This window comes from Podarcis vaucheri (assembly GCF_965113315.1).
Source record: "Podarcis vaucheri genome assembly, chromosome: 2".
In the NCBI taxonomy this organism is placed as follows: domain Eukaryota; kingdom Metazoa; phylum Chordata; class Lepidosauria; order Squamata; family Lacertidae; genus Podarcis; species Podarcis vaucheri.
Window position 1 is genome coordinate 14,675,443 of NC_138760.1, and position 21,878 is coordinate 14,697,320.

General features: G+C 49.1%; 1 protein-coding gene across 2 annotated transcripts in view; it reads left to right on the forward strand.

Moving 5' to 3' along the window:
- Positions 1-7,144: 7,144 nt before the first annotated feature.
- The window catches only part of RARG (retinoic acid receptor gamma), a 131,507-nt gene continuing 116,773 nt past the window's right edge, over positions 7,145-21,878 (forward strand). The window contains exon 1 of one of the 2 annotated variants that reach the window (XM_082212668.1): positions 7,145-7,444. The gene's annotated coding sequence lies outside the window, so the exon portion shown is untranslated. Of the gene's footprint in view, positions 7,445-17,407; positions 17,554-21,878 lie in introns of those variants that run through there. The other variant, XM_082212669.1, reaches the window with a different exon arrangement.

Genomic DNA, 21,878 nt, shown 5'->3' on the forward strand with positions numbered 1-21,878 from the left:
AGCATTCAAGTCCTCCCCAGCTTTCTCCTCACATACTAGTCAGTGGACATCAAAACTTTGCACACTAGTTTTAATTCTGCTGTTTAATCATGTGAGTGGCTGCAATGTAGATAATTCTCCCTGTGTTTGTGTGTCCAATTCAATTTGACCAACTCCTGGTCCCTTGTAGTCCCATGAGTCTATCGTACATTGAATTCATTCTTTCCTCCTTATTTCCTGGGCGAGACATCACTCCATCTCTCCTGCCCTTCCTTCACAGGATCAGGAGACATACTTTGGGAGCCTGTTCTCTGTGCGAAAGCAATAGTAACATGGAGATGGACTCTGTGGCATCCTGTTCAGTGACTAATTTTGATCTTGGAATTCTATGCAGGCTATTTTCTATAGGGGCAATACAGTTCTAAGACAACTTTGCGTGGGCGTCCCGCTTCAGTGTTGGGCATGGACATGGGAGACCAGATTCATATCCCTGCTCAGCCGTGAAACTTTGTGGGTGACCTTAAGCAGCTCTCTATCAGCCAGCCCATTCTCCCCCCCCCCCAAGGGGGAGTTGTGAGACAAAATTTGGATGCTTCTCTGAGCAACTTGTTGAAAGGCTGGGATAAAATAAACGTGGCATGTATGTCAAACAAGAAATGGTGCTTGCACATTTTCCAGGGTTTTCCTGTGGATTGAAGAGGTCTAGAAGCTTGCTGTTTTAATAATAATAATAATAATTTATTATTTATACCCCGCCCATCTGGCTGGGCTTCCCCAGCCACTCTGGGCGGCTTCCAAAAGAATATTAAAATACTATAATACATCAAACATTAAAAGCTTCCCGAACAGGGCTGCCTTCAGATGTCTTCTAAAAGCCTGGTAGTTGTTGTTCTCTTTGACATCTGGTGGGAGGGTGTTCCACAGGGAAGGCGCCACTACCGAGAAGGCCCTCTGCCTGGTTCCCTATAACGTGGCTTCTCGCAATGAGTGAACTGCCAGAAGGCCCTCGAAGCTGGACCTCAGTGTCCGGGTAGAACGATGGGGGTGGAGACGCTCCTTCAGTTTTGTTTTTAAAACAGTAGCCCAGATTTTGCTGAAGTTGGTGAGTTCTTTTTTTTTAAAGACATGATGCTTCGCGGTGAGCAGGGTGGCTGAGGCGCTGCAAACTGCCAGAGCTCCTGATTCAAAGTAAGGGGATGGTCCCTAGTCATTGTCCTCTGCTCCAGATTGGGCTGGTGGCCAATTTAATTGCTGACATAACAACAAACTGGTTGCTGACATACAACAAGTCTACGGTCACCACATACACCCAGCGCCATTGATGTGCACACATGGCAAGGAGACGCAAAAAGATGCAGGTTGTACCCAGTGACCCATAGCATTGCACAGAAGCACACCCGGTACAACCTACTTACAACAAGACATGTACCTGCAGTGGTTGTGCAAAGAGAGTAATGCTCTTGCAAACATAATCTAGCATAGATATATTAACGCTAAGCCAGGTGTCTGCAACCCGCGGCTCCGGAGCCGCATGTGGCTCTTTTACACCTTTGCCGCGGCTCCGGGGCGGATACTAGCGAGGGGAGGAGGCGCATTGTGCGCCCCGACACTCCCCACTGTGGCGGGTGCTGTACTGGCTGTGACGTCGCATGGGGGCGGTGCGTGTGTTAGTCCCAACGTCACCTTCCCACCCGCTGTCAGATCGCGGCTCTGGAGATATATTTGTTTTAAATGTCGCAATGGTTTTGTGGCTCCCAGGTTTTTTTTCCTTTGGAAACGGGTCCAAGTGGCTCTTTTTGTCTTAAAGGTTGCAGACCCCTGCGCTAAGCAATTCACTGAAATGCAGTGCATGGTATTGTGTGTGCCTGTATTGAAAAGGATCAAACGCTTTCGCATATGTCTCCCCTCACCCCGCAAACAACCCCTTTCGTGTTGAACCTGCCTTGCATACTTGCATTTCTGCTTGCATGGAGATGTTACGCTAGTACACTACAGGCTAGCTTTAGAAGGCGAAAGGAATTGTGAGACACGGGGCTTCTTCACACGTTTCCTCTGCTTTTTCCAGGCATGGTTTGCTCTTTAAAGCTGTGTCCAAGTACCTCCCCCCCTTTTTTTTTTGCTCTGGAGTTCCCCCCGTAAAACCTTGTTCTTTAAAGTTGAATCGGAGCAAATGGCAATCCACAGAAAACCCTTTTGCTCCATTTGAGCGCCAAAGGGTAGGTTTTCATGGGGAAAGAGGGGTGGGAATGCTTAGATGTGGAGCTTTAAAGTGCAGACCTATGCCTGGAGTGAATGGAAGAAAGGTTTGTGTGGATAAGCCCACAGTCCGGCTCTTCTTCAACCCTTCACAGAGCTGGTGATAAGCAGTCTGAGGCATAATGTAGCTCTTCTGGCAGCTATAGATGGTTGGGAGATGGCCCGATGGAAAGTTCGTGGGTTGAGAGGGAGTGTCTCCCACAGAAATGAGGAAACCAGGAAGCTCTCCCTGCAGTCCAGCCTCTAGGCTTGGGAAGGGACCTGAAGTTCTGTAACATCAGATTACTTGAGCATCCCACAGAGAGAAGACAAGCTCTGTTGCCTGCTCAAACTAGAGCATATTTTTGTTTTCACAGTAAATTGGCCTGAACTTCACGGTTCTGTCACGGCCTGGGACTGAAACATTTCATGTGCCTGTTATGGTCATGGTTTGGTCTCTTTAATCCTGCTGTGTTGGAGTCATATGGGGACAAAGAGGCAGGCAGGGTGGGCATTCTGGACTCCCACCTTGGAGACATTCAGCAGCAACCAGATCAGAACTTCTCCCTGCCTCCCTTTCTTCTTGGACTGCTTTTTTATCCACCATGACATTCTGGGGGCCATTTTGAGATTCGAGAAGTGGCCGGTGGGTACAGTACCAGAAGTTCTTCCCTCTGGGCTCCAGTTCACACGATCGGACTAACACAGAAAATGTGGTTTGAATGGGCCTAGGACTTGCCGATCAGAAGGTCGGCGGTTCGAATCCCCAAGACGGGGTGAGCTCCCGTTGCTCGGTCCCTGCTCCTGCCAACCTAGCAGTTCGAAAGCACGTCAAAGTGCAAATAGATAAATAGGTACTGCTCTGGTGGGAAGGTAAATGGTGTTTCCGTGCGCTGCTCTGGTTCGCCAGAAGCGGCTTAGTCATGCTGGCCACATGACCCGGAAGCTGTATGCCGGCTCCCTCGACCAATAAAGCGAGATGAGAGCCGCAACCCCAGATTCAGCTACGACTGGACCTAATGGTCAGGGGTCCCTTTACCTTTACATTGTGCTGGAAGCATATGCTGAAGTACTTGTGGGATTGCTTCAGTGGGACAATCTGCCCCTAGTTCTCCTGTTTGCAGAATGAGAGTAGCAGAAACCTAGCATGAGCAGGCTTGATAGGATAAAGGCCAGGAAAAATGTGATGGCCAGCCCGGTAGCACAGCAGCCAAGGCCAGCTGCTTTGCAAAGGGCCGAAGTCAGGCAGTCATTGAGAGCAACACAGAGATCAAAAAGGGGTGAACCAGTAGCCCAGCTAAGATCCAAGAGCTAGATTGGAATCTTTGGGAAGTAAACAGCAGAGAGCTTAGGAAATCGAACAGCAATGCACAGAGAACAGAGAATAGGAGAGTCTTCTTGTTGGAACAGGCACTCTCTCTAGCTGATAAGCAATTTGGGGGTGGGGGAGAGGCAACCAGTTCAGCCAGGATTGCTCAAGCCCATCGGATCAAGTTGGAGGCTGCCTCCGTTCTCAGATCCAGCCATCAGCTGAAGACAGCTGCACCCTCTACTCTTCCCATGTCAGGGGTGAGGAGCCTCAGACCCTCAGGGCCCAAACAACTCCTTTTTTCTGGCCCTTCAGGACTCTTTCCGGGCCACACCACGTTCCCTTCTGCACCCTCCTTGAGTGCCTTTGCCCAGGTGGAATTTGTCATTGAACTCTGGTGATGCCTTTTGCTTGCCTGTGCGAAGGAGAGAGAGAGAGAGAGAGAAAGGAGAGAGACAGCAATGTTTGTTGCTCCGCCCACTTTTGCTTCTGGCCCCGCCTACCACAGGCATGTGCCCCTGGACAGTTGCCCAGAAGAGAATGTGGCCCTTGGGTTTAAATAGGTTCCACACTCCGGCCCTACATTGAACCTGGGGTTGAGCAACACTGAGTCCGAAAGTTCAAGTCCAGAACCCCCTGGACCCCAAGCTCACAGGGTTGTGGCTCATGCTTTGTGTTTTGGGTAATATAGGGTAGAAACAATTGCAAAGTAATTTTAAAAAACGTTGTAAGTAAATAACAGAGACACGCTTACTTTTCTTCCTCCAGGTTGATTTCTTAGGGTGTGTATGTATTACCATTTACTCTGGCCCCATGGCTGGCTTTGAATCTGTGTACATGTGTTGTTTCCCACAATGCAGAGCTATCCTGCTGTTTCTTGAGAAGTACTACTGTCAAACCAGCTTCCATTCGAGAGGGAAATTTCACCCACATTCACATCACAGTTAACCTGAGGTGTGCACATTCGAGACGGCCATTGCATATGCTTGGATGACAGCACATGCACAGCTGACAGCTTTGCAAATAGGAGTTTGGGGGAGGTTGCACGGGTGAGAACACCAGACAGGTAAAGCACATTGGGTGAGGACATCCCTGTCCCCTCTTTGGTGTGCACAACAACTGGCAAATGTGATTTGAAACATGGCGGGTGGGGGGTGGAGGGGACAACCTCACTACCTCACTGAGTTTTAAGCCACTAATGTGCACATAGCCCGTTGCTCTCCTTAATGCATGTGAGGCCAAAAGAGTCACCGGTGCTTATGAGCTGGTGAGAATACAGGGCATTACCCCCCAACTGTAGTCTCTCATATCATATCCAGTCATGAATGGAGGCTGTGTTGTTCACAGAGAGAAGAGGCTTGCATTCTCCCTTGCCAGGACCAATAGATGGCTACTTAAACCAAGGATAGGCAAACTATGGCCTCGGGGCTGGATCCGGGCCAATCACCTTCTAAATCCAGCCCGTGGACGGTCCGGGAATCAGTGTGTTTTTACATGAGTAGAATGTGTGCTTTTATTTAACATGCATCTCTGGGTTATTTGTGGGGCATAGGAATTCGTTCATTCCCCCCCAAAAAAAATAGTCCGGCCCCCCACAAGGTCTGAGGGACAGTGGACTGGCCCCCTGCTGCAAACGTTTGCTGACCCCTGACTTCAACTCTTTATCTGTCATGGTCAGAATTTAGCATGTTTCTCCTGCCCCAAAAGTTGGTGTGAGTTTAGCACAGAGGCAAAGGTGGTGAGGAGCGGAGGCTTTGTGGCGTTGGTGATTCCTGGCAAATTGCACCGTGCAAGTGGTGGATGACATAAATAATAGCCATCCCAGCAAACATAGTCTTGGGTTGCTTGGCCTTCAACGTGATGTACAGTTGATGTGGCACAGTAGTTTCCAAACTTTCTACCTTGAGGGAAGGGCTTGAACAGCTAGTGAAAGGATAGCTCAGTTGGCTAGAGCATGGTGCTGATAACACCAAGATTGCAGGTTCGATCCCCATCTGGAACAGCTGTATTTTAGGGGCACTAGATGGTCCTTAGGGTCTCTTCCAACTCTACAATTCTGTGATATCTATGGTCCCAAGTTCCCTGGTCTGGAATGTGGGAGAGCCCCCGCCGTTGAGCTAAATAGGATGAGAGCCACGATCTGCAAGGCAGATTCCTATATTCTAACCATTTCCACATTGGCTTGCAAACTAAGGAAGCCCTGAGAGGCTGCCAGGGATTGCAGAGTCTTCTGGGATACGTTCTACAGCACACACCCATTTCACCCAGGTCACTGACTAGACCTCTTCCGACTTGCTGGGAATCACAGGCGGGAAGAGTGTTTTTGAGCTCAGGTTCTTCCTGCAGGCTTTCCATGGACATCCAGATTGGCCACTGCCAGAGCAAGCTGCTTATGTTCTTATACCTTACCATCAACCCATGCAAACTGACATTGCATCATAAAGCAATCTTGCCGGGACAGACAGCACTGCTAGCTACAAGGACTCTGGGCACAGATCCATGTGCATATGCTAATTTATATGTATAGATGCCTCACCAGCACTGTTGTGGTCCCAGCTTCCCTGTAAGCAAGTCTTTTTGAAAAGGGAGAGACAGGGGCAGCACATCTGAGTGAGGAGGGGGGAATGAGAGAGAGAGAGAGAGAGAGAGAGGGTGATTCTCAATTCTTGGGAACCATAGTTTAAGGTGCCGGGAATCTTAGCTCTGTTGGGGATAAGCTGTTGGGGATAAGATACAGTTCCCAAGCTTATTTGGGGTGTGTGTGTGAAATGTGCTTTCAGTGTATGGTGTGTACACAGCCCTTATGCAAAAGACCTGGGGCTCAGCTCCCCTGGACCACACTCAGACCCTTGACATTCCTCAGTACATGGGTAGGCAAACTAAGGTCCGGGGGCCGGATCTGGCCCAATCGCCTTCTAAATCCGGCCCGCAGATGGTCCGGGAATCAGCGTGTTTTTACATGAGTAGAATGTGTGCTTTTATTTAAAATGCATCTCTGGGTTATTTGTGGGGCATAGGAATTCGTTCATTATATTTTTCAAAATATAGTCCGCCCCCCCCCTAAGGTCTGAGGGACAGTGGACTGGCCCCCTGCTGAAAAAGTTTGCTGACCCCTCTCAGTAGATGCATACATAGGTTTGCAAGACAGAGAGAGAGAGAGAGATCACTAGCAGGCAGCAAGCACTCGTTTCTGATTTTCTCAGAGAAACTTCTGCTAAACTTCAGAGGGACGTCAGAGGGCTGCCACACAGTTTAAAAACTGCACCTGGTAAGGTTCTTGCCTTGGAGACTCTGAAATGGCCCCAGACTCTCTCCGAAACGCAGAGCACTAGCTTGTGGTTGTGGCAGCAGAAGTGCTAATCCAGAGTTGGTGGATTGGTCTCTCCTTCTGGTTTTTTTAATAATAAAAAAGCACAAGGAAAACAAGTGTGTCTGTCTGTCTGTCCCTCTGTAGGTGAGGTCCAGACTCAGGATGCATCCTTTCCTCCCTCTCTTGGTGAAGGAAAGCACTCCGCTCTGTGCCACCGACACAGTCCTGATGTCAAGTCCTTTTGACAAGCTGACAGACGCCTGGGCGCAGGGGGGAGCGGCAGCAGCGGCAGCAGCAGCAGCAGCAGCAGCAGCGAGAGGAGGAGGAGGAGAGAAAATATTTTCCGTGTCTTCGCCTGAAGTCATTCTGTGGTTTTTGAAAAAATGTGCTGTATATTTTCAGGGCTGTGTCACATGATCTGCTGGGGTTATGAATAGCCGAGTATAATGATTTCTTAGTGAACGTTAAAAAAAAAAAGCAAAGAGAGAGAGTGATTCTCAGCGAGAGGGAGGCTCACACTCGCCCAGGAACAGCAGGGAGAGAGAGACGGGACGTGGAAAGTTCCCCCGACTCCAGGTGTCTCTGCGTGTCGAGCCCACTCAGACGACCAGGTGAGTGGGCATCACGCGGGGCCTGGACAGAAAGCGCGAGAGGTCAGATGGCGAGTTCTGCATCTGGATTTACTTTCCTCGCCACTGCGCCGGCTTTTTGTGGCGCGGGGGGGGGGGAGTGGGGTGGGGGGTGGACACGTATCTGCTGACTTTTTCTTTTTGACTTCCCGAGGCCTTGAAGTCTGCTGTTCGAAAGGAACTTTTCGCGTGGCGCTGTGGGTGGGGGGATCGGGCTGTTGGAGCGCGCGCACGTGTGTATGGAGGGAGGGAGAGGAGAGCGGGTGTCTCTCGAGCCGACAGACCTTGGCGGCTGCTCGGCGGTCCCACGTGCGAGGCAAGTGACTGCCGAGCGCCCGAATGGAGTGGAGCGTGGCATTGGGGCCGGTGCACGTGTGAGCGGGGCGGAGTGCGTGCAGGGGCATCTCTGCGCGCGTGAGCTGGGTCCACTCGGTGGCCTTCAGTGGTCGCTCTCCTGGGATCCCGCTTAGGGCTTCGAGGGATGTCTTCTCCTGGGGTGTGTGTTGTGCTCTTGACCTCTGGTCGTGGGAAGGCGCCCTCAGCCACGGGCACAGCTGTGCGGCGATTCAAGAGGGCGCAAGGTGGGCGACGTTGCTCTTTTGAACCTGCCTCCTTCTCTCCCCTGCTCCTTCAGCATCTCTGCTGCTGCTCGAACCCGCGTCGTCTGAAGCTGACCAGCATATGGCGCAGGGGGGCAGGCGGAAGCGGGGGGCGCCGAGCCGCCTTGCCTTGGGCTGCCCACGGCGCTCCGGAGGGAGAGCTGCTTCCCAGCAAGACGGGCAGGAGGTTCTTCTGAGGGAAGAAGGTTCCAGCTCTGTTTTGGCGGGGAAAGCCGGGCAGTGGGTGGAGCGGAAGAGCGATGGGTCTCCAGACGTCTGAGCCATCAGAGGAACACGGGGCTGATCGAAGGCTGCCTCTGGAGACTCTTTGTGAAGTTCCGGGGTGCTTTGGATAATACCCCCCCCCCTTCTTGCAACCCCTCCCCCCAAAAATAATAGCCACATGACTTACCAGCGCTCAGTTCTGTGTTAGGTGTGTGGCCTTCCCAGGTAAGCAGTGCCGCCATCTTGGCACCCATTGCCATTCAATTCATTCATTAATTAACTATTGTGGGGGGAAAGATGGTTCAGACCCCCCCATAGCTGTCAACTTTCAGATTTGGAAATAAGGGATCAGCAGCCTCACCTGTCCCGGGGACAGTCTATGGGATATCTAACAATCCAGGATAGCAGAGGGAAGCAGTGGGAAACGGCTCTGGAATAAGGGAATTTCCCGCAAAAAAAGGGAAGGTTGACAGCTATGGGTCCCACACTTGTTCCTTGACCGATTCCTGGTTTATGCCAGGAACAGAGCAAGGAAGCCTTCTTTCGACATCCATAAATCCATCCTGTAGCTGCCATATCACAAAACGTCCTGTCCATTCATTTACCTTTCGATTCCCCAATTTTCCTCCCATACAGAGACCTCTGTTGACATCCACACATCCATCCATCTGTAGCTGTTGCCCTAAACCACAGTCTCTCCCTAACTTTTGTTCTGTGTATAACAACTTGTTGTGTGTTCAAAGAGCCCACCTCGCATTGCCTGTTGGCTTGGGCTGGACTGGCGTTGGCCATGACTAACATGTCTCTGTCCCTGTTCTTGGTCTATTGAGTAGGCAAGGACTCTTGTTACCTTGGTGAGCTTCTCTAGGCGCCAGCATAGCAATGGAGCTCATTCTATGGCCCAGATGTGTGACCCTCAGTCAAGTACATGGTGACCTTATAGGATTCCAAAAATAGGCAGGTCAGGTTGTCTGTATGTGACCCCACACAGGCCTTGAAATCTCTCCCACTTTCTCCCTCTCCCTCTCCCTCCCTCTCTCTCTCTGGCTGTTCTTGTAGATTTACATATTAACATATTTATGTGATGCTTTTAGTGGGAAAATGGAACCCAGGTACAGTTTGGCTCTTTTAAGTGAGCACCCCCTAAAGGAAAATTTGGGGATTGCTCCATCACTCAACTTCATTTCCCATTGTATCTCTCCTCTTCTTCCTCCCAAGCTTGCAATGCACCTGGGCATCTTCTGCTGTTTGAGGCAGGGTGGGACTATTATCCCTACTGTAAACATGGAGGAGGAAAGGCTGACAGGTATGCAGCTAAATTGATGTATTGTTCAAGAGCAAGGTCTAGATTCTCCAGGTTGTGCAGATGGAAATACTGTATGGAAAGGAAAACTGATTCCCCTTCCCATCAGGTGTCTCCTTGGTCATAAAATGAGACTACCTTCTCCCTACTTATTAGCTTGGACCAAAAATGGGCAAGAATTCACCTTGGACTGGAGATGGGCTAGTAGTGTCTTCCCGTCTCTAAGGAACTGGATTTGGGCTCACTTCCAGGACCCAGCAATGAGACATCTTAGCAAAGATGGACTCTTCTTGAATCCCGACTGCGGTTGCTTTTCGTTCTGTGGAATGGAACACTTCCTTGACCTTAGTCATTAGCCAGAACATTTGTCCAAAAATAAACCGTTAAAGAGGTGCAATTAAATTCAGGTTTGTAAATAGCTTCTTGACTGGTTACCTGTGGTGAGTAGCAAACTGCGTCTAGGCGATCCATGCAGGGAAACATTACAGGTGTTGGGTTTGTCTTGTCTTGTTTGTGCTGTAAAGGACCCTCTGGCTGGGTGGGCTAGTAACTTCTGAGGACTTCATTTGCAAGGCTGATCTGACTGCAGATCTCGTTCTGTTCATGATGTGCCTATTACTCTGTGGCCTGCCATGGGAACAACTCACATAACAGAGCAATTTCTCCTACCTTTATGACATCACTTAGCTCAGGGCAGCATATTTGGCGCATTCCTGGCCATGTTATCCTCACAGCAGCCTAGATTAGGCTGAGGGATACTGAAGGTAGTCAGATGAGCTCCATGGCTGAGTGCATCTTGGGACCCAGGTTTTCTGTCTGAGTCTTTTGCCTGATCTGGCCCCTTGCTAGTCACTTCAGGTTGGCTGCAGGTGTGTCGGTACTGCTTTTCTTTTAAAGGGATTGATCACATGATGAGAAAACAGTGAGCAGGGGCTGCATATTGCCCCAACACACTTCTGTGTGGTTCTCATTAGAGTTTATTTAATTTAAAAGAGGTTTCTAGTCCTCATGACCGTGCTGATCTTATCTTCCCCCACTCCAAGCACTCCTTTTCCAAGCCTTATTTCTCCCCCCCCTCCCCCTGCTCTAGTTCTGTCCCTCTGATTCTTGGGTCTGCAACCTGTGGCCCTCCAACCCTAGCCACCACTGGCCACGATCACGGAGTATGGGAATTGTAGTTCAACGACATGTGGAAGGCCACCAGCTTCCCCACCATTCTGCTAAGGGTTGATAGCTACCATTTGCTTTCTTATGGTGGCTGTTGTTGTTTTTTGCCTGTGTTCCCGGAGACTCCTTTCCTTTGTCATCTGGATCATTTGCTGTGAGCAGAAGCTGCAATTTTGTTCAATCTGCTCTTAGGTGTCCAGAGTTTTAGTGTCAACTCTGAGTGAAGACAGTGTTCCTTCCCTTTTTGTGTGTGTGTGTCCTGTGCAACATGCAAAATGCATGCTAAATAGTAATAGTCACTGTGGCAGTCGTAGTTGTAGAAATAAGTTACCAAAATTTATTAAGAATGTATGATAAACAGCCAGAATTCAGTCCAGTAAAACTTATACAGAATGCAGAGGATTCTGGTAAATGTTGTAGAGCAAGGGTGGCTAACCTTGCCAATAGTCAGGGGTGGTGGGATTTAGAAGTCCACCAATGTTCGACGAGCCACAGGTTCCTCATCTCTGTTCTAGAGCATTGGAATTGAGACACACTGCTGGGTCTTGAGCTGATGTGAGATGAGGCATGAGCAGCGCTGCCACCACACCAATATGAAATAAAATAAAATTAAGGAATGTGTCCCAAAATGCATGTTTGGGTCAAAAGTGGCTCCCAGGTTTGAAAGCACTGGAGACCAGTTTCCCCCCTCCGTTTTGTTTGTTTTTGCCTTTTATTACAAAACAGAGAACACAACACAAAGCAACACACACTCTGCAACAGCAGCAGTTCCAAAGCAGCTCAGAAAAACCGTCCACAATGTGAAAAAAGCAACCCTATTTTTGTTTTCTCATGTTTTGGTCAACACATTGTGGCTGAAGACCATGTTTGAAAACATGTACTGGAGCAGGGCCGGGCAACCTGCAGCTCTGCAGATGTTGCTGGACTACAGCTCCCATCATCTCTGACCGTTGGCCAAGCTGGCTGGGGCTGATGGGAGTTGGAGTCCAACAACATCTGGGGGGCTGCAGGTTCTCCATTCCTGACCTCGAGTATGATCCCCGTTCATCATTCAGGACATCATCTAGGTCTCTTTTGCTTTGCTGTAGCCCCAGATGAGCCTCAGAACACAGTTCTCCCCCTGCACATTCCAGGAGGAGATTGGTAATGGTGGGTGAGCTGCCATTCAAGGACCCTTGTGTGCCAACGCTGACCTTCTTATTGAGAAACGCCTGGTGCACTTCCAAAGAACTGCGGGGTTTTCTGGAGCACGTTTTGAAATCAACTCCTCTTGAAATAAGTGTCTAACAGCTGTAGCTTTGTCATGTGAAAAAAAAAAATGAGATGATGAAAAGAATGTGGAATGGAAATATGCTTCTTTAATTGTGACTCTTGGCTTGTAAAATCCTGATGAGGCCCTCTGCACTAATAAAGTGCCCATACCCTGGCCAGAGGGCTCAATAGCAGGAGGTAGCTGGCCTTTTTTACCAGGGTGTGAACTCCCCTCCTTGGAAGTGTCTGTGAGCAGCAGGAATTCTTTTTTTTCTCCACGGGTCAGCAGAACGCTGGCTAGGGATTGCATTTCCAGAGGCTAGGTAAGGAATCAGGATTTCTGGATTTTGTCCAGCCTCCTGCCTCCCCATGTGAGTCATGTGGGCTTCTTGTTTCTGCACTTGCCCTATGGGGTTAGCACTGACCTACTTCGCAAAACTGGGTGTAATGCTTTTTCTTTGGAGGTACAATGGTACCCCGGGTTACATACGCTTCAGGTTACAGACTCCGCTAACCCAGAAATAGTATCTTGGGTTAAGAACTTTGCTTCAGGATGAGAACAGAAATCGTGCAGCAGCGGGAAGCCCCATTAGCTAAGGTTAGCTTAGGTTAAGTACAGTTTCAGGTTAAGAACGGACCTCCAGAACGAATTAAGTTTTTAACCTGAGGTACCATTGTATGTTGAGATGTCTCTATTAAAGGCCATATAGAAGAGTAGCTGTGGGGTGGCTACCAGCTAGAGGCTGCATTTAAAAGTACATGATGTGTCCCCCTCCCCAAAGAATCCTGGGAACTGTAGTTTGTAAAGGGTGTTAGGAACTGTGAGTAGTAAACTGCAGTTCCAGTGATGATGTGTGTTGGCGGGTGTTGCTTTAAATGGAGTGTAAATGTTCATAGATCCAGGCTATGGCAAATCATGGCTCTCATGGGAAATAAATACCTTCTTCCAAAGGCTCGTCACTTTTTAAAAAAAATATTATTGGGTACCATCACACTAAAGGGACGCGGGTGGCGCTGTGGGTTAAACCACAGAGCCTAGGACTTGCTGATCAGAAGGTCAGCGGTTTGAATCCCCGCGACGGGGTGAGTTCCCGTTGCTCGGTCCCTGCTCCTGCCAACCTAGCAGTTCAAAAGCACCTCAAAGTGCAAGTAGATAAATAGGTACTGCTCCGGCAGGAAGGTAAATGGCATTTCCGTGCACTGCTCTGGTTCGCCAGAAGTGGCTTAGTCATGCTGGCCACATGACCCAGAAGCTGTACGCCAGCTCCCTCAGCCAATAAAGCGAGATGAGCGCCACAACCCCAGAGTCAGTCACAACTGGACCTAAAGGTCAGGGGTCCCTTTACTTTTACCTTTACCATCACACTAGCATTGTGTGTATGCAGTGTGTCAAAAAGCTTGCTGTGTTTGCAAAGAATTGGACATTCCATGGATACAGATATAGATAATAGCTTTGATTCAGAAAGAAAGATTTATACACCATTTGATTGTAATAAAAAGCCTTGAAGTGATATCTATATACACACTAATTTCTTGCCCTTGAGGTTATAGAGAGTGGAAATGTGTGAGCATCTTCCAAGGAAGGTCCAAACTAGGGGAGTGATGGTGGTCCAAAAGTAGGGCATTGTTGCTCCCTACGGTCCTCTCCCTCCCATAATTTACTGCTCCCTCTCCTGGGCTTCTATTTGGACTCCATGCAAAGTAAGCAATGCATGCAGATGTACTTAATTTGAATAACTCTGCTTGCTGAATTCGGGTTTACTTAGCTCAGGCAGCTCTGCCTATCCCTGTCCATTCCTTGGCTCCCTTTCCCTTGCTGCTCTTTTGGCTTTAAAAAATATATCTTAACAGCTTCTCGTGCTGGCCTGAAAGGGGAAGAAAGCAGCTAGTTAAAAAATAGGTTGCTGGCCAAAATAAGGTTGATTGAGCTCTTCCCTTCCCAAGGTGCTGAATGGGGTAGCAAGCAAAATCTGTTTTCTTTTCATAGCAGCATTCTAAGGGTGTTCACACCTTGGCTAGAGTCTAATTAGGAAAGGCTTAAGGACTCCCATTGGTGTGAGGATGGTTTGAGAAACAACACACCAAACACTAGTATCTTATAACAAAGTACAGGACACGCATGTATTTTGGATAACACTGTGTGAATTCAGATTAAAAACCCAGCACTGGAAATGCAGTTAAGTGCCCAGCAAACAGGAGTGTGGACACAGCCTAACTTCAGGTTCCCTCCTTTTTCAGTAGAGGTAGCACATTAGAAGGATGAGTCAGGGTATTTGGTCTGGTCTCTTAGGTCCCCTTGCTCATAGATATCCAGTGTGGCACCTGCTGGTGTGCATGTGCCCACAGAGACCTTCCCTAGCACCCATAATAGGGTCCTGTTGCCCCTTGCTGAAATTAGGCTTGAAAGAGACCTTCCACTGGCTTCAAGAGGAGGGTGGTCTTCCTGGAGCTTGCAGCAGTGGAGGGAAGGTTATCTCTTGCCTTCTGACTTGCGCTCCCCATAAAGATCAGAACCCTCCCCTCAATAACTTGAGAAAAAGCAAAAAAACAAAACAAAACCCCAACCCCTTTTCCAAGCCTAATTCCTGGTGGAAGGGAGAGCATGTGCATTGTTGCTGCATGGTGCCCTCCACAGTTTCCCCTATCTGCAAATGAGTTGGCACGCCCTGCCCCACAGATTGAGAAGTTGTATTAGAAAGACGTCACCTTTTTAGTGTTGGGGAGCCTGAAAGCAGTGAGATTCATGTGGATAGGAGCTTCCCAGAAGCATGATGTGCTTCCTAGAAAACAATGCAGCAAAGTGGTTTTTCTAGATCCACCCTGCCCTTTTTATGAACAAAAGCAGGGGCAGGTGGTGTCAGTAGGAAACTGGAGAGAATATCATTGTCTTTGCACAAACGATTCACCATCCTTTTGTTGCTTCATAGATCCATTGTGTCTCTTGCACCATTGACAAAGGAACCGAGGTCTAATGGAAGAAGCAGGAGTGTGCTGTCCAAAGGATTAACATGTTCTTGCTATGCTCCCCAAGGCTATGGTGGGTTTGAGTTGACCGCTAAGTGGCATACTCAGTGTCTGCCTGCTTAGGTTTGAGTAATGGAAGTACCTGCCTTGCTAAATTGGGATATAATCCTGAGATATGGAACCTGCTACCATATCCAACTTGTGTTAGGGCATAGCAGAAGTTAGACCCTAGAGACACCCTGCTGAATGTTGAGAATCGTTCTGGTGAGCAAGGAAGTAATTAAATGGTGTGTTATACTACCCATAGTCCTTATCCCAGGGGTCGTTATTAAATCTGACCCACAGCAACAATGCCTAGCCTTAACCTTGAAGGACAACTAGGCTGTGAGCTCATGAGCTGCAGGTCAGAAACAGAGAGAAAGGAAATGTTGGCTCAGCCCTTGAACACCCATCTGAAAAGATAAAAAAAACCCATGTGGACAATGGACTTTGGAAAATAAAGATGTGCTCATGGCCATAGTGCTGGAGTTCCCTGTTGCTTGCTTGCATGTGTGTATGTAGCATTCATCTGATGCAGTCCTAGGCTTAGGAAACTGTAAGGGCACAGTTACCATGCACAGACACAGTACAGCCCCTGTGTACATGAATCGTTTTGGCGGGACGTGGGGAGAAACGACCATAGTTTGTGTGGTACAGCCAAGGACATACTTCGGGTAGGTGGTGGGCAACGGCTTGGTGCAGAGAGAGGAAAAACTCTGTCATGTGGTATGTTGCAAGTTAGGACAAGCTGCAGATACTTGGGCTACTTTGTCAAGGGGAGGGTGGGATAAATGGAAAGCTCGAAAGCAAAACAGGAGGCATGAGATCCAACATTTGTCAGGGAAGCAGACAGAGAAACAGAGCAGTTTTTCATCTCGGATTTAGGACCATAATACAGGCAGTTCTTTCTTTTTCAGTGAATGAGCTGACCTCTTCTGTGTGTTTCATGAATGGGTCGAGCTTCTGTAAGGCAGTGAGACACACAGCACACCTTGAAAAATATCCGAAGAGTGAACTGGTGCTCCTAGCTAGCTGCATCCACCTGGGACATGTGTCTTGTGGACAACTCAGCATATGCAAATCTACCAGATGAAAAATGTTGCTTGTTGCATGAACCTAATGTTCCTGAAAGTGCTTCCTGGTGCAGGAGTGTGCGAGGTGTTGTCAGGTATGCTGAATCTGCACACCTGATATCCTCAAGGAGCAGAGGGGGCCGTGCTGACACCTATTCTGAATTCTGCTAATCCAAACAGACTAGGAAGATCAGCACAGGTGGCACAGTTCAAATAGGTGACTGTAGCATTAAACCCCTGTATTAAAAGGTATCTCTTCCTAGAGAGAGACCTGCCTTTTGTACATAGCCTAAGGGCACTTCCACATGGGACTTGAGTATATTTATTGGACCGCAAGCTGCAGCTTGTGCTGATAGGATGAATTAAGGGCTGTGCAGTCCACGTGGGGGACAGAGAAATGGGAACGCAACCCCTTTCTTTTTCCTGATACCATGTTCCATTATTGTAGTTTAAAGCATGAAAAATTCTGAGGTGGGAAAATTTTTCATTCTAGGTCAGGCATTGGCAAACTCGGCCCTCCAGATATTTCTGGGACTACAATTCCCATCATCCTTGGCCACTGGTCCTGTTAGCTAGGGATGATGGGAGTTGTAGTTCCAAAACATCTGGAGGACCGAGTTTGCCTATGCCTGTTCTAGGTGCACCCCGAAGCATCAAAACAATCAGTGCTCTGAATCCTAACTTCTGCAGGTCATCCTTTTGGCTGTGTCAGTCCATTATTATCATCATAGGTTCCTGTTCTGCTGCCAGGTGCCTGCAGGGATGTTGTCCTAAGGCAGTGTTTCCCAACCTTGGGCCTCCAGCTGTTTTTGGACTACAACTCCCATCATCCCTAGCTAGCAAGACCAGTGGTCAGGGATGATGGGAATTGTAGTTCAAAAACAGCTGGAGAACCAAAGTTTGGGAAACACTGTCCTAAGAAACTTGCAGACTACGTAGCCAAGAAGACCAGAAAAAGAAGCGGTGGGGGGGGGGGGGAAGCCAGATCTCAATTGGCAGAAACTAACTTCTGATTTTGGGTTATATTTCTCTCCAGAGCTGAACCTTGAAAATGGAATGGTTCTCCAAGTTTGAAACAGCAGCTAGCTGCACGTAGTGTTAATTGGTTGGTGGTGCCCTACCAAAAACCCTTGGAGCAGCTTTGCACTGGGGAAAAAAATCTTTTTAAAATGTCATTGTGGGGAGAAAAATTTGAACAGAAATATATGAATATTCATGCAACTAACTAACTAACTAACTAACTAAACAGTATGCTTGAAGGATGGGTGGAGGGGAAAGATGACTAGCAGAGCCGGCATTCAGTTTTCTGAATAGCAGGTTAGTCATTTTGGTTACAATGAGGAAGCTGGCTTCACTCTGCACCTGAGCACTGTGTTGTGAGTTATATACGGTACATATGTGTTATATCTGTCTTCATCCTCCCTGCGCTGGCTTTTTGTTGTTGCCGTTCCGCCTGAGTTACTCCTGCCGGTAAGTCTATGCTAGCTGTGATCTGTGCTGGGATCACCGCAGTTGCTGTTGGGCCTGTGGATATCTGGCATGGCAGGGATCGGGGTCTGTGCTACAAGTTTAGACAGCTTTGAAAGTGATGCAATCGTCGTAGTCTGGCCCCAAAGAATTGCGGTTAGTGTCGTTGTGTGAGGGTGCTAAGAAGTCTTTGCTTGAGATTCCTAGCGCTTTGCTTTCTGCAAGAACTGCCGCTGTTGAGTCTCCTCGGCTGGGAGGCAGATTGGTCAAACGGGGATGGAAGTGGTTTAAAGCTATTGTGCAGACACACCTCCAAAGCATCATGATCTCTGGTAGCAGCTGTTCTTTGAAAGCGTATTATTTCAGGCAGTTCTGCTGGTTGCTGTGTAAGGGAGTTTCTTCATGTGCACCCAGTGGCAGTCAAGAGGCATGGTTGCGGAGACAGTTCTTCACAGGCTCACCACCAGGAATGATAAGATGGCTGTAGCAGTTGCCCTGGCTTATGTTGTTTGTGCCTTGGTAGTGATGTATGGAAGTGAGAGCAGGACCATAACGAAGGCTGATCACCAAAGAATTGATGCTTTTGAATTATGGGGCTGGAGGAGACTCTTGAGAGTCCCATGGACTGCAAGAAGATCAAACCTCTCCATTCTGAAGGAAATCAGCCCCGAGTGCTCACTGGAAGGACAGATCCTGAAGCTGAGGCTCCAATACTTTGGCTACCTCATGAGAAGAGAAGACTCCCTGGAAAAGACCCTGATGTTGGGAAAGATGGAGGGCACAAGGAGAAGGGGACGACAGAGGATGAGATGGTTGGACAGTGTTCTCGAAGCTACCAGCATGAGTTTGACCAAACTGCGGGAGGCAGTGGAAGACAGGAGTGCCTGGCATGCTCTGGTCCAGGGGGTCACGAAGAGTCGGACACGACTAAACGACTAAACAACAACATCGCGACCACCTCTGGTTATTGGAACACTCCTGCTCTACCGCCTGACTGCATGAACTGAGCACCGCAGTGTTATAGCTGGGGGCGAGGGCACAGAACAGTCATGTACATGAGGAAACCAAACATTGTGCCAAAGTGAGAGAGTGCACAGAGTTTGAGAAGTTAGCTGTTGCCCTGAGATATGTACATATGTGTGTATGTGTGTGAGAGAGAGGATGTGCCCTGATTTGTACCTCTGGCAAGCACGCAGCATGTCTCAGTCTCCCCACCGCCACCTAAATAAAGCGGTTGGGTTCTTTCCCTCCTCCATGTAGGCGATGGTTGTTCTAGAATCCAGCTGCAGCCCCACCTCTCTCCCCCTTGCGGCCCACACCCTCGCACAGTCTTGCCTGGTTTCCCACGCCAACTCTCACTCTTCTCTCCTTGGTGTCCTGGCCCTGACTCACCTCTCCACAACACCCCCAGGGCCCGTAAGCACAACACCTCTTGACAGGACGACGTGAATGCTGCATTGTCTGTCCTAAAAGCAGCGGGGTGGGGTGTGTGTGTGTCTGTGTGTGTGTGTGTGTGTGTGTGAGCGGGTTGGATTGGGTGTGGGCTTTGACATTTCTGGTTCGAATCCAGCCAAACAGGAGGTAGCGGTGGCAGGGAGTTTTGTGTGTTGGGTGGTTCCAAGGATGTGTGAGAGAGGGAGAGACGGGGGGTTCCAAGATGGAGGGACTTCGAAAGTGGGCTGGCCAGCGCGGAGTCCCCTCTGCCAGGATAACATTTCAGGGAAGTGAGGGCAGGAGGACGGCGGATGCAGCCAAGCCCTCTGAAGCGGTGCCATGCAAATCCTGACTTGGGGAATCATCAGCAAAACAGCCTCGCCTCCCTTCAAGGCGTCGGGCACCACCCTCCTGGCTGCCGAAGCCACCGGACTGGCACCTCCTGTTTCCGTGCCTGCTCTTGGACACACGCCTGAGGGAGGAGGAACGGCACTCACCCACCCATACCAGGTGAGCCAGTTCGTATCCCTGCTGGCCCTACCCGCCCTGTGAAATCCCTTATTTGACCCCAGCGTGGGGATGGGGTTTGCCACACCTGCGCACACCGCACCGTTCTGGGCTCACGCCTGGTGTGAAAGAGGAGCTGGTGTGGAAGCACAAGCTTAGCTTCTGTCTTTCCGGCGACTTGTGCCCTTGTGAGATACACACACACACACACACACACACACACACATATATATACACATACATACAGTGGTACCTCGGGTTACATACGCTTCAGGTCACAGACTCTGCTAACCCAGAAATAGTGCTTCAGGTTAAGAACTTTGCTTCAGGATGAGAACAGAAATCGTGCTCTGGTGGCGTGGCAGCAGCGAGAGAGCCCCATTAGCTAAACTGCTGCTTCAGGTTAAGAACAGTTTCAGGTTAAGAACAGACCTCTGGGACGAATTAAGTACTCAACCCGAGGTACCACTGTATATGTGTGTGTGTGTGTGTGTGTGTGTGTGTGTGTGTGTTTTATCCCAACAAACGCTTGGTGTATCAAATCCTTATACAGTGGTACCTCGGGTTAAGTACTTAATTTGTTCTGGAGGTCCGTTCTTAACCCGAAACTGTTCTTAACCTGAAGCACCACTTTCGCTAATGGGGCCTCCTGCTGCTGCCGCGCCGCCGGAGCACGATTTCTGTTCTCATCCTGAAGCAAAGTTCTTAACCCAAGGTACTATTTCTGGGTTAGCGGAGTCTGTAACCTGAAGCGTATGTAACCTGAAGCATATGTAACCTGAGGTACCACTGTACGGCTAAAGGGTGACCTTCCCCAGTGCCATTCGTCATGATGTGGTTCCAGTTTGTAGGTGGGGACTCCTTGCAGAAGGGCTTTCCTTTTCACCCAAGTATCCGCATGGTATAAGACAGGGATAGGCAACCTAAGGCCCGTGGGCCGGATGCGGCCCAATCGACTTCTCAATCCGGCCCGCAGACAGTCCAGGAATCAGCGTGTTTCTTCATGAGTTGAATGTGTTGTTTTATGTAAAATGCATCTCTGGGTTATTTGTGGGGCCTGCCTGGTGTTTTTACATGAGTAGAATGTGTGCTTTTATTTAAAATGCATATCTGGGTTATTTGTTGGGCATAGAAATTTGTTCATTCCCCCCCCCCAAAAAAAATATAGTCCGGCCCACCACGTGGTCTGAGGGGCGGTGGACATGAAAAGGCAGCTAAATAGGTGAGGACTCCAAGGAATGAAGCCCACCGGGATCCACACGTTTCCCTTAACTGGGCAGGGGCTAGTTTGCGCAGTGGCGGCTGGCCACGGAGGGCAAAGGCCGAGAAGGACCCTCAGCAGAATTGGTGCTAGGATGGGGGCATGGGCATGCAGTGGAGGCAGGGAGAAGGCGCTTCCTGCCCTGCGCTGCTGCTGGTCAAACGAAGGCTGCTTTCCCTCACTTGGGCAGCAGCCCTGAGCTAGGGAAGGCTAGTCTGTTTGTTTTTGTATTTATTTCACTGCGACCCGCATATACGTGGTCATGTGCAAGTGAGATGTGCATAAGTGTGTGGTGTGTGTGTGTGTGTGTGTGTGTGTGTGTGTGTCTGTATAAGGGGAGCGATTTAGAATAGGGGAAGTCTAACTTTTAACTTTAAAAAGAGAAGACTCTCCCAAAGTCATGTCTGGTCCTCACTACTCACTGCCCTCACTGCTCTTGACTGTTTAAGGGCCAGAATTTTGAATGCAGCAGCAGCAGAAGAAGCAGAGAAAGGAGTTCTGTCTGTGGCTGCTGCAGGGACTTGAGGAAGGGACAGGTGCTGAACTAAGCAACACAGCACAGCAGCAAGATGAAGGAGTATGAGAGCAGTTTTAACCTGATCCCTTGCGCCTGTACTAGGACTCAGCCCCTGATCATGTAGTATGAAAGGGCCCCTGAACATGCACAGAGTGCATCTTCCCAACTGCCAGGTTTCTTGAGCTCAAAATGTGGGGTCAACGGGTGTGATAAGAAGGTGGACATGAACTCCAAGACCTCTTGCTTTGAGAAATCAAACCTTAATGTAGGTCTGGAGATTGCCAGGTGCAAGAGTCTTGGTGGACATGTGACATGAATGAAAGGCTGAGTTAGCAATTTAAGCTTGGGTGCTGGAAGGGAAGAGAGCTGCTGATGGCTTATCTAGCCACTGAATCTCTTGGGATGGATGGGGAAGAAATGCCAGGCTGAAGAGCTCCAGAATCTTATGCAAGGTAGGCTTGGGGCATTTTAATGGTTTTGCCAGGATTTTCAGGAGTGGCCCCCAAGTCCCTGAATGCTGCTGAATCCTATTGTGTTCCTATATTACTCCATGTGCCGCAAGTCCAATGCTTTCTTTCCCAGCTTGTCACTCATCCATCCTGTTCCCTT